At 40.3% G+C, this 11,750-nt stretch overlaps 1 protein-coding gene across 1 annotated transcript in view; it reads left to right on the top strand.

The window, feature by feature from the left end:
- Positions 1–3,643: 3,643 nt before the first annotated feature.
- tspan9a (tetraspanin 9a) overlaps positions 3,644–11,750 on the top strand; it is a 285,667-nt gene continuing 277,560 nt past the window's right edge. The window contains exon 1 of the mRNA XM_039001479.1: positions 3,644–3,920. The gene's annotated coding sequence lies outside the window, so the exon portion shown is untranslated. The remainder of the gene's footprint in view (positions 3,921–11,750) is intronic.

Raw genomic sequence — 11,750 nt, 5'->3', positions numbered from 1 at the left:
GGAAACCTCTGGATTAATGATGTAGTAGCACTCGGGAATGTCTGGGCTTATTCAAGGTCCCCAGCCATGTCTGTGGGCTGACAGAGCCTCGGAGGACACCTTGCACCTGAGTCTCAGCCAGTCAGAGGGGAAAGCCACCGCAGTTACAACAATAAACACTGGGTGATTGGACGACAACTGACTTCAGACGAATGGGCCATGCCTGATTGGCTCTGATTGAGCTAATTAAAGTCTATTTGATATGAGGGTTTAATGCATGGTGACCTGCTTTAATGGGAGAGTGGTTCACAGAACCAAACAACGAGGTAAGGATGGAAGGAAAAGCTGATGATTATAACAGTGAGGTTTGACTCTACCTCGTCAGTCACATGTTGGCCTAGCGTAGATTGTAACTATGATGAAAAAAATATATAGTATGTACACCTCATCATCAGTCCTTTGCAGAGGGCACATACTGTGAATATATATATTTCTTCATCTACAAGGGCTCCCAAGTGGCGCAGCAGTCTAAGGCACTGCATCTCAGTGCTAGAGGTGTCACTACAGACCATGGTTCAATTCCAGGCTGTATTACAACCGGATGTGATTGGGAGTTCAATAGGGCGGTGCACAGTTGTTCGGGTTTGGCTGCGGTAGGTTGTCATTGTAAATAAGAATTTGTTCTCAAATGACTTGCCTTGTTAAATAAAATAACAAAATATGTGATCATTCATGCAGGTAGATGCATTTTTAGATACCCATTCATTCTGTATCACAGAAATCCCTTACCATACCCTAGTTGGGAATGCATTTCAGTCGTACTGACTTCCAACTCATACAGTTGTGGGAGACCTGCCAGCAGAAAAGATGTAGTGGGATAATGGAGTGTTGTAACGCAATCACTTCTGCATTAAAATGGGCCCATACAGAGGCAGAAAAAAGCCTGGCATGGTGAGCTTGATTTACAGTAAATCAGGAGCAGGGAGGGAGATTCCCGTTTTGCATGGAGGATTTCCACAGAACGCCACTGTAACCCCACTGTATATTGTAATTCACATCTATGCCAGTGGCCACCAGTTATGGTCCTTCAACTACAATAAGCTTCACTACAGTAATAAATACTACACTGTATACCAAGTATACCCCCCCAGCCTCAATTTGTCGGGGCATGGACTCTACAAGATGTCGAAAGCGAAAGGGATGATGGCCCATGTTGACAGGGGATGATGGCCCATGTTTCAACGCTTGCCACAGTTGTGTCAACCCAGCAGCGTTGCAGTTCTTGACACAAACCGGTGCGCTTGGCACCTACTACCATACCCCGTTCAAAGGCACTTACATATTTTGCCTTGCCCATTCACCATCAGAATGTCACACATACACAATCCATGTCTCAATTGTCTCAAAGCTCAAAACCCCTTCTATAACCTGTCTCCTCCCCTTTATCTACACTGATTGAAGTGGATTTAACAAGTGACATCAATAACGGATCATAGCTTACACCTGGATTCACCTGGTCAGTCTATGTCATGGAAAGAACAGGTGTCCTTAATGTTTTGTATACTCAGTATATATTTAGTAGGACTCTAAATTTACAGTATATTCCTTTCTGTCAGCATTTGAACCTAAGTACCCGTCTTTGTCTTAATTTTACTGTCTGAATGAAAGCTGTTGGCTCCTGAAGTTACAGTTGGTAGAGGCTCCATGAAGAGGTTTTAAGTGAACTGTCATTCGACAATGTTTTTAAAGAAATGGAGACTGATTTCCACTCAAATGGTTTCATCCATGTGTTGTTTAATGGTTATGCTTTTTAGATTTGTCTCGATAACACACTGTATTATGACCAAGGATAGTCCACAGTCTCTGCACAGATTGATCTCACTTTTCACACTTTGTCAGTCTGCTTTCACATGGTCATTTTGAAAGAAAAACTAGGGATAAGTGAGCTCAAAGGAATAATTATATTTTGAAACTCACAGGTAGAGTAGGGTATGCCAATAGCAACTGCTAGGTAAACATAAGAACATTTCTGTTTCACATAGTGGATCTGATTCTCACGCTGATAACAATGGCTTTACTAGTAGCAGCACCATGTTAGCCAACAACAAGGCCAGATGTTAACACACTTCATGGAGGAACGTAATTGACCAAAGGGAAAGTGGAAACAGACATGTAGATCAGTGTTGCTTCCTTTGTTACAAAGCCATGTGTGTCGTCTTCCAGCAAAGCCTGGACTGTGAGGCTTGACAGCAAGACAAATCCAGCCTCCGTAACCGTCTCACAAGGGAAGTGGAAATATAGGCTGTGTTACATGCTCCTTGAGAACATCTAGGTACATGATGTCATAGCGAGACAGATAAGTAACAATATGGTCAAAGTCTGTTAAAATCCATTCCGTAAATCTTTGTAATGTAAATGTGACGTTAGTCAATGGTGTGTGCCATACCAATCTGAGCAGTTTTCCCCACCAGTGCCCTACAATAGGGAGCTAAACAAGCCATACTCCGGCAGAACGCATTCCGGATCCGGACCTAGACGCAGAACAGGGTTTATTACGGACCACGGGTCCCAACAAAGAAAAACTTGAATGTCCCAAAGGTTGCGAGCTCGAATCTCATCACAGACAATTTTAGCTAATTAGCAACTCTTCAACTACTTACTACTTTTTAACTACTTAGCATGTTAGCTAACCCTTCCACCAAACCTTTAACCTAACTCCTAATCTTAACCCTAACTCCTAGCCTAACTAACGTTAGCGAGCTAGCTACCTAGCTAGAATTCATAACCTATCATACGCTTCGCAAATTCGTAACATATTGTATGTTTTGAATTTCGTAACATATTGTACGTTTAGCAAATTTGTAATATATAATACAAATTGTAATTCATAACATATCATTCGTGATGGGTGATGGACATCCACAAATTAATACATACCATACCAAACGCAACATATCATAATAAATTAGATATCTTGGATTTACATACAGAATAATACGAAAGGCTCTGGAACCAGGTTGTTGCAAATTGACCTATAAAGCAAGTATTATATTATTGTATTGTATTGTATCTTCATGTCATAGGCCTAAATGGAAGTCAATTGCACGGTTTTTATGTATCAAGTAGCTAAGTATTAGCATATTAGTGAACGTATAAGACTACAGCAATATAACATATGGCAAAACGAATTAGCATTAGGCCTTCATTGGGGTTTAGGTATAGCCTACTGATGTTGCTTGTGCCAAAACACCGATAAATCACCGATGTTATTTGACAGGAATAATCCATTGTTACATTGTTACATTCCCTAAGACTCAACTCTCAAGAGTCATCTGTCAGAAATTCACTTTACATGATCCTTTCAAATTGTTAAAAATAAACGGTTCAGTTTTGGAATAACGGTTCCTCCGAAAATTGAATTCCCAAATATACCTACCTCCTTGTAGTCAGTCCCTGTAGTTATGCCACGTTCAAGTACTAGACGGAACTAGGAAATTGGGAAATTTCCGACTTGCTAAATGTTATAGTTATACACGTGCCGCATTCAACGAATCACCAATTAGGACATTCCCGAGTTTCCTAGTTCCGACTAGCATAGGAACGCGGCAGAAGTAAGCTTCTCTACTGTTTTCCAGCATGCTCGATTTCCGTATCCAACGGGAGACATCCATTGCCATCATCACCATAGGTTAGTTAGAGGGAGTAACGGTGTCAGAAGTACAGAAAGTCCCGATTTACGTCTTCGCTAAACAGCCGAGGCACATTGGAGGCACAAAGCTGGAACACATTAGGAAACAGTAATATATCGTGGTGGAAGACCGAATTCAAACTTTATTATTTGCTTGGAAGTTCCGAGGCAAAGTTTTTTTTCTGGACTTGCTCTGCGCTGATACACGTCTGACAGTTAACAACAAAGTAACTTGTACGGTGATTCTCAGCAGGTAAGACCGCATATTAAAGGCTACATTATATTGCAGTAATTTAGGCTACAGTACTGTTTTGAGTCAGTTACTAGGTGTTACTTTGAATGCCAGTTAAATAACTTTATGAACTTAACTGGTAGCTTGTTTTGCTATGCAGTTGATTTCTCCAGACTATCCTTCGCTGTTTGGGCTTCATACAGAGAGAGCACACATGTAGCCTATAATTTGTTAGAATATAACGTTGTAGGCTTGTTGCTATATGTTTAGAAATGTAGTCTACCACAACGTCATATCACGTTCATATGTTAGTTACGTGCGATTAATGTGTTAAATGTACCCATAGTCCCTATAGCATACTTAATTAATATAAAATCAAATGTAGCCTTACATAAAGGTCTGGACAAACAAAATAAGCACTGCTGATTACATCAATTATTTACTTTTCGGTAGATAGTTTTCACGTGTGATTATCCTACTAGTGAGCATAAAAGATGCCAGTTGATTGCTGCATTCAGTATTCCTAAAGCTAAAGGAATGCATAGGGGTTATGGCTCTCTCATGCACAGATTTAAGGAATGTGACGAATCCAAACATAAATTCAGAGCACTTTGAGGAGGAACAGCTGAGAGGCGTCTAGTGCTGATCTAGTATGTGAGAAGCATGCCTTGTCGAACAATTGGCGCGATTACTGGCAGGCTCTCATAGCTTGAGTGCCACAGTGATGGTCTGTCTCTGTGTTGCAAAGGCTGTGTCTGAAGCAGAGATGAAGCCTGTTTATATGCTTATAACAATGTTATTACAGCTGTATCAATGGCTTTTCAGACCAAGATATGACAGTTAGAGCGTTCATCACGGCTGCATTGGACCTTTAACCATTTGTAACACACGTAAATGGTTTGAATTCCCCAAAATAAACATATATTTAAAAAATAATCACGCATTTATAGTCAAATTTGTCGTTTCAAAATAGACGTTTTCGTATGTTTTTCATGTTTTGAACAGATATTTTTGTAAATGTCATCCGTTGCTGCTTGTTTTGAACATTTGTCTGTTATTCATTCAAAGTGTTGTGTTTCTGTGATACTCAGAGGCTGAGAAATTGGCGATTGAGCTAATTTGACATATGGTACGACATAAAATGGCCACTAATAGGCCATGGGCTATCAACTCATTTCCAATTGCATCTGAAAGATGAGAATCTTGACTTGTTATAGAGACAATGGCAGGAAGCTAAATATGCATTTACATTTTAGCAAACATTTTTACTTATAGTGGCTGCAACGCCCTCCAGCGGGTGGTTCCAAATCTGGGGTGGCTCCATTTCTACTGAACAAAAATAAACGCAACATGCAACAATTACTACAGTTTTACTGAGTTGCAATTCATGTAAGGAAATCATCCAATTGAAATAAATTCATTAGGCCCTAATTAATGGATTTCACATGACTGGGCAGCGGCGCAGCCATGGGTGGGCCTTGGGAGCCAGGTCAACCCACTGGGGAGCCAGGCCCAGCCAATCAGAAGGAGTTTTCCCCCTCAAAAGGGATTTATTACAGATGTAAATACCACTCAGTTCCATCAGCTTTCCGGGTGGCTTGTCTCCAATGATCCCACAGGTGAATAAGCCGGATGTGGAGGTCCGTCCTGGGCTGGTGTGGTTACACGTGGTATGCGGTTGTGAGGCCGGTTGGACGTACTGCCAAATTCTCTAAAACAACATTGGAGACGGCTTATGGTAGAAAAATGAACATTCAATTCTCTGGCACTCTGGCAACAGCTCTGGTGGACATTCCTGCAGTCGGCATGCCAATTGCATGCTCCCTGAAAACTTAAGACATCTGCAGTGTTGTGTGACAAATGTTTAGAGTGGCCTTTTATTGTCCCCAGGACAAGGGGCACCTGTGTAATGAGCATGCTGTTTAATCAGCTTCTTGATATGCCACACCTGTCAGGTGGATGGATTATCTTGGCAAGGAGAAATGCTCACTAACAGGGATGTAAACAAATTTGTGCACCAAATTTGAGAGAAATAAACTTTTTGTGCGTATGAACATTTTCTGGGTTCTTTTATTTCAGAAAATGAAACATGGGACCAACACTTTATATGTTGCATTTATATTTTTGTTCAGTATATATATTTTCAGGATGCATACTGTACATCTACCTCTGTGCCAAATGTGATGCTTCTCTCACAAAATTGACTAGTGAGTCCACATTTTCAGCTTAGTCACCTGCAAGTCACTAGTATACAAAAGAAAGATCATTTTCCATTCTTCCCATATTAACACTAGAACCGCCTGGCCTTTCAGCATACAGTGCCTTCGGAAAATAGTCAGACCCCTTGACTTTCTCCACATTTTGTTAGGTTACAGCCTTATTCTAAAATTGATTCAATCGTTTTTAAAAAATCAAATCAAATATTATTTGTCACATGCGCCGAATACAACAGGTGTAGACCTTACAGTGAAATGGTAACTTACAAGCCCTTATCCAACAATGCAGTTTTAAGAAAATACACCCCCCCGCCAAAAAAAAGTAAGAGATAAGAAAAACAAATAATTAAAGAGTAGCAGTAAACAACAATAGCGGGGCTATATATAGGGGGTACTGGTACAGAGCCAATGTGCGAGGGCACCGGTGTCGAGGTAATTGAGGTAATTATGTACATGCAGGTAGGGTTATTAAGTGGCCTTGTGAATGTCTTACTCACATCGGCTGCGGAGAGCGTGATCACACAGTCATCCAGAACAGCTGATGCTCTCATGCATGCATTTCTCTCTCATCAATCTAACCACAATACCCCATAATGACAAAGAAAAAGCTGGCATTTTCTGTTAATTTATAAAAAAAAAAAACTGAAATATCACATTTACATATAAATTCAGTCCCTTTACTTAGTACTTTATTGAAGCATCTTTGGCAGTGATTACAGCATCGAGTCTTCTTGGGTATGACACTACAAGCTTGGCACACCTGTATTTGGGGAGTTCTTCCCATTCTTCTCTGCAGATCCTCTCAAGCTCTGTCAGGTTGGATGGGGAGCTTTGCTGCACAGCTATTTTCAGGTCTCTTCAGAGATATTAAATCGGATTCAAGTCCGGGCTCTGGCTAGGCCACTCAAGGACATTCAGAGACATGTCCTGAAGCCACTCCTGCATTGTCTTGGCTGTGTGCTTAGGGTCGTTGACCTGTTGGAAGGTGAACCTTTGCACCCAGTCTGAGGTCCTGAGCACTCTGGAGCAGGTATTCATCAAGGATCTCTCTGTGCTTTACTTTTTTTCTCGATCCTGACTTGTCTCCCAGTCCCTGCCGCTAAAAACATCTCCACAGCATGATGTTGCCACCACCATGCTTCACCGTATGGATGGTACCAGATTTCCTCCAGACATGACACTTGGCATTCAGGCCAAAGAGTTCAATCTTGGTTTCATCAGACCAGAGAATCTTGTTTCTCATTGTCTGAGAGTCTTTAGGTGCCTTTTTGCAAACTCCAAGTGGGCTATCATGTGCCTTTTACTGAGGAGTGGCTTCTGTCTGGCCACTCTACAATAAAGGCTTGATTGGTGGAGTGCTGCAGAGATGGTTGTCCTTCTGGATGGCTCTCCCATCTCCACAGATGAACTCTAGAGCTCTGTCAGAATGACCATCCCTGACCAAGGCCCTTGTCCCCCGATTGCTCAGTTTGGCCAAGCGGCCAACTCTAGGAAGAGTGTTGATGGTTCCGAACTTCTTCCATTTAAGAATGATGGAGGCCACTGTGTTCTTGGCAATCTTCAATTCTGCAGACATTTTTTAGTACCCTTCCCCAGATCTGTGCCTCGACACAATCCTGTGCCGGAGCCCTATGGAGAATTCCTTCAACTTCATGGCTTGGTTTTTGCTCTGACATGCACTGTCAACTGTGGGACCTTATATAGACAGGTGTGTGCCTTTCCAAATCATGTCCAATCAATTGAATTTACCACAGGTGGACTCCAATCAAGTTGTAGATGCATCTCAAGGATGATCAATGGAAACAGGATGCACCTGAGCTACATTTTGAGTCTCATAGCAAAGGGTCTGAATACTTATGTAAATAAGGTATTTGTTTTTTATTTTTAATAAATTAGCAAAAATTGCTAAACCTGCTTTCGCTTTTTAAATATGGGGTATTGTATGTAAACTGCTGAGGATAATTTAGTTTTTAAAAACGTTTTAGAATAAGGCTGTAACGTAACAAAAGTCAAGGGGTCTGAATACTTTCCAAAAGCACTGTATAAGTACCCTCTAGAGAACGTTGCCGGGCCTTTAGCATATGCATCAGATGCATATCATCTCACAAGGTGTGCAAACATGCTTGTTTAATTAACCCTTGATACATAGTGCATAAACTATTGTAAGGGATTAATTGCATGAATAAATATTTATGGAAATAGGTCCCCCCCAAAAAATAACAACAATATATGTTCTGTATAATTCTACAAAGTCCTAGAAAAAACATGTTTTCATTTCCCTTACAATAAAAACATTACAGTTTAGTCTATTTGATCAACTGTATTTGTAGATTCGATTAGTAATATAGTTATAGTAAGTAACAGTCCAGTTACAACTTCTTTTGACAAAGTAGTAGAAAAAAGATGATTACGATATTATTAATAATAGTAATAATAATATTACTAGCCAGGTGCGCAGTTGAAATTATTTTCTCTATTCCTAATCAAAAGCACCAGTGCATGAACAATTGTAAAGGATTCATTGCATAAAAAAATATGAATGGAAATAAATTCATAACAGGGTATAGAAAACAGTTATTTGTTGATTGTATCAGACACTGTATTGTCCCCTTATACCCGTGCCTTTACACATGAATCAATCGCGTCTTCTGTTTATGATTCAGGTTCCACGGTCAGCACACAGCTTCAGGGCTTTGTGTGAGCAAGCCGCTAATACAAATTGGTTACACTGCACACAATTTCTATGGGCCTTGTTTTGTGTGCACCTGCCGACTTGACATTGTTTCTTCTTGTTACTGAGTGGGAGCTGTGGTGCTTGGGGAAGAGGGAGAGCAGGACCTGCTGCCTGCTTGGAGCTGTGGTGCTTGGGGAAGAGGGAGAGCAGGACCTGCTGCCTGGGCGGCCTGCTTGGCGGTTATAGCATCTTTCTTGGCGTTCAAGTGGTTCTTACAAAGCTCACAATTCAGATCCATGATACAATCTCTCCTGCTGATTGTCTTGTCAAGGCATTGTTTGCACAACAGGTGCGTGTTGATAGCAGCCATGTCGAGCTGGTTGTAGAACACTGTGACAGGCCAGCGGCGAGTACCTCCTTTTACAGAGTACTGTCTTGCCATCTGGTTGAGTGCATCCACACCAACCTATTGCAAAAAAATAAAATAGAATAGAAAAGGTTAGAACTATATACAATTATAATACTAATAGTAATAACAGTAATATTAATGTAGTATAATTGAAGGGTATAATATTTGGTGTTTGGCAGATGGAAAAGCTACCTGTATATAGCAGAGATATACACTACCGTTCAAACGTTTGGGGTCACTTAGAAATGTCTATGTTTTCCATGAAAACATACATGAAATGAGTTGCAAAACGAATAGGAAATATAGTCAAGACGTTGAGAAGGTTATAAATAAGGATTTTTAATTGACATATTAATTGTGTCCTTCAAACTTTGCTTTCGTCAAATAATCCTCCATTTGCAGCAATTGCAGCCTTGCAGACCTTTGGCATTCTAGTTGTCAATTTGTTGAGGTAATCTGAAGAGATTTCACCCCATGCTTCCTGAAGCACCTCCCACAAGTTGGATTGGCTTGATGGGCACTTCTTACATACCATACAGTCAAGCTTCTCCCACAACAGCTTAATAGGGTTGAGATCCGGTGACTGTGCTGGCCACTCCACTATAGACAGTATACCAGCTGACTGCTTCTTCCCTAAATAGTTATTGCATAGTTTGGAGCTGTGCTTTGGGTCATTGTCCTGTTGTAGGAGGAAATTGGTTCCAATTAAGCGCTGTCCACAGGGTATGGCACGGCGTTGCAAAAGTGATAGCCTTCCTTCTTCAAGATCCCTTTTACCCTGTACAAATCTCCCACTTTACCACCACCAAAGCACCCCCAGACCATCACATTGCCTCCACCATGCTTGACAGATGGCGTCAAGCACTCCTCCAGCATCTTTTCATTTTTTCTGCATCTCACAAATGTTCTTCTTTGTGATCCGAACACTTCAAACTTAGATTTGTCTGTCCATAACACTTTTTTTCCAATCTTCCTCTGTCCAGTGTCTGTGTTCTTTTGCCCATATAAATATTTTATTTTTATTGACCAGACTGAGAAATCGCTTTTTCTTTGGAACTCTACCTAGAAGGCCAGCATCCCTCTTCACTGTTAACGTTGAGACTGGTGTTTTGCGGGTACTATTTAATGAAGCTGCCAGTTGAAGACTTGTGAGGCATCTGTTTCTCAAACTAAACACTTTAATGTACTTGTCCTCTTGCTCAGCCAAATAGAGCTGCACCTCTTGAATTAGGAGAGTTTTTCGACAAAGGTAAGTGTCATAGAAACGTCAGAATATCCTCTTTCAGATACTATATAAAAATCTAAATGTTTTACCTACATGTGACTGCAGGAGGATTTGATAAAGCGATGCTCCTTTCCCTGCATCTGTAAATTACAAGATGCACCCATCTCTTCCTGTACAATTTGACAACTGATAGGCCTAATATTGTCACTCATCAAATTATTGTCAATTTAATTTCGTCTATAGGCTAACTTTTATTATTTGTGAAATTAGTTTCGGTATAGTTTAGGTGTAGTTTCGATAGGCCGGCTGTGGAGGCTGAGTGGCATCGTCTATTTCCTGCTCATCAACTTGGATAGAGTCAATGATATGTTTTGCATTATTCTAAAGGCCCACTGCAACACATAGCATGTTTTTCTTTCCCTTACAATACATTTGATTAATAATAAAGTCACAGTAAATAATACTGTCCTGTAACAGCTTATTTTTACACAGTAAAACATAGGAGAGAATGCTATCAACCTGCAGGGGCACGGTCAAATTATACACTGATAAATAGACATAACACAAACTCATCATTACACTATTGTTGTTATAATTAAAAATCAACCTTTTAACCCACATCATTCAGTTAGGCCTAATTTAAATTCAATTGTGAAGTAACTTGCACAATTATCGCCCATTCCATCCATTTGTCATTCATTCAGTGGGCTGGCATTGTTTGCTTCGCTAGATAGATTCAAGGATATGTTTTGCGTTATTCTAAAGGACTACTGCCACATGTAGCATGTTTTTGTTTCCCTTACAATACATTTGATTAGTAATTGAGTTATAGTAAATAAAACAGCTCCATAACAGCTTATTTTTACAAAGTAAAATGTAAAACATAATGGTATCAACCCACAAGGCGCACGGTCAAATGACTTTCTGCTGATAAATAGGCATAACACAAACACTATTGTCTTTCTGCATTAAATTAACCTCTTCACCCTCCGTATCATTCAGTTAGGCCTAATTTAAATTCAATTGTGAAGTAAGGTGCACAGTTATTGCCCATTCATCCATTTGTCATTCATTCAGTGAGGAGAGAGAGGCGCGTTAGCGACTGACTGGGTACCAACATCCTACAGCACATTGTCTTGGCGGATTAAGTTGGGAATAGGTGTGTAAAAAAAACAGGTAAAAGGGCTCTAAATACTTTTTCTGTTTTTGTGATTTCAAAATTCTTACAAATGAGCAGTGTAAAATAGAACATTTAGGTAAAGTCAGGGACGTTTTTAGGCTGACTTTCTTTATTTACAATATCAAACGTCAGTGGTTGTTCTAGTGT

Source organism: Salvelinus namaycush, chromosome 9, assembly GCF_016432855.1.
Source record: "Salvelinus namaycush isolate Seneca chromosome 9, SaNama_1.0, whole genome shotgun sequence".
NCBI lineage: Eukaryota > Metazoa > Chordata > Actinopteri > Salmoniformes > Salmonidae > Salvelinus > Salvelinus namaycush.
This window is presented reverse-complemented; position numbering and strand designations above follow the sequence as displayed.